Genomic DNA, 1927 nt, shown 5'->3' with positions numbered 1-1927 from the left:
AATGAAAATCTTGAACCACATAAAATATTGTTTGGTAAAAAAATATAATGTTGCACAAAAAAGATGACATAAAAGCTTTTGATATCTTTGAACCCACTTTTCTTCTTCTTCCCTAATTTTTTTTTTTCTAATTACAAGATAATGTCATTTTCGTAGATGAAAAAACATTGGACTTCAAGTAAAGATCACGTTTTTGATTAATTTTAGTTGACCAGTTTTTAATCGGCACCGCAATATTCTATACGTCTTTTTTATTTATTTTTTATTTTTTTGAATCTTAAGAATTTAAACGAAAAATAAAGTTAGGGAGATATTAATTACTATCTTTCCTATTTTACCCTCAAGAAAAAATGAAAAAAGAACGGTTTTATCATTTTGCAAAGAAATACAGAGATTAGGGTGCAAGTCATTAAATAAAATAAGATAGGGTGTAAATCGCAAAAGAGGACATACGTTAAGGGTGCAAAATGTCAAAAACTCGTGTTTGGACATGCATTTTACTTAAAAAGAAGTTGGAAGTTTTGTGAGTAAAAAACTTAAAAACTAGTCTAAACAACTTTTTGAAATTTGAAAATTTTATCTTTAAAAAATGCCCAAAAACTAATTACTTGTTATAACTTATAACCAAAAAATGTTTTCAAAATATTTTTGAATAAAAGTGAAAAAAATTATGGCTAAACGGGAGCTAAATATTTGTACAAACTCAATAATGACAAGATAGTCCATATAAATATTTCTAACCTCAAATCTAAATATGTGTACTAATTCAATATAATGATAGGCAAACTGCTTGTTAAAAATCTTGCATATATACAGTCACTTATAAGAGAAAATGAAGAAATAAATTGAAAGGATAGGAACGGAGGCACAAGGCCATCACATGGTGGACAGTGAAGCATGTACGTTCTTGACAAAATAGGGTACGCGTCCATATATCTCCTGCTTTCTCAGTATTTTTGACGCCTATTCCATTAATTCCACTATCCCACTTTGCACTATATAACTACAAAAGACGTGGGACAGCGGATGAGGTTGCTCCTCTCTTAATTAGAGGTCTCGTGTTTAAGTCTTAGATATAAAAAAATTCTTGGTAGGAAGAGCTTTCCCCAAATGAGCACTACAAGGCGCGAATTCAAATTTAATCGGATTCCAATGCGGATACCGGACACTGGGTAGAAAACTCCAAAATATATATATATATATGTATATATATCAGAGAGACTATGTTCACTTGTACAATACATGTCATGTTAATTTCTACTTTCCATGTTTGCTTAAGGTTGCGAGGTTGTAGAGTTATTCGTAAATTTATTGAGAAATATTGGTACTGTCTGGGTGTCAAATGGGCGACTCCATATGGACTAAGTTACTAATAAATAGGATTTAACTAGATGATGAAAGCCCGTGCTAGCACGGGTCCAACACAAAAAATAGTATCATACTTTTTTTTTTAGTCTGTTATAAAAAGAATGATATATTTTTATGTTTAGAAATCATTTAACTTGAAATTTCCCCTTTTACCTTTAATGAAATGATTTAAATCCACACAAATATCTATGACTTGTTTTAGACCACAAGTTTCAAAGATCTTTCCTTTGTTTTTTTAAACTCCGTGTCTAGTCAAACTATGTCACATAAATTAGGACAGAGAGAGTACCTTTTAGTAATATAATTATGAAATTTTTATTATAGAAAGTATTATAATTCAATTAATTGAAAATATCAATAAATTATTTTACTTAAACTTCTCTCATGTATGACTTTCCTGGTTTGGTTCTCCAATTGAAAGATTTGAAATACACCTTCTCCTACAGAGTTTCATGCCATCATCTCTTTCTACTCAACAACACTAAAAAGTGCTTTCATGCGTTAGCATCTGTTGTAGTCTTAAATTTTTAAGTATAGACTAACTTCATCATTTTAAAAA

Source organism: Lycium ferocissimum, chromosome 3, assembly GCF_029784015.1.
Source record: "Lycium ferocissimum isolate CSIRO_LF1 chromosome 3, AGI_CSIRO_Lferr_CH_V1, whole genome shotgun sequence".
Classification (NCBI taxonomy): Eukaryota; Viridiplantae; Streptophyta; class Magnoliopsida; order Solanales; family Solanaceae; genus Lycium; species Lycium ferocissimum.
The sequence above is the reverse complement of the archived record's forward strand: the minus strand, read 5'-3'. Positions refer to the sequence as shown.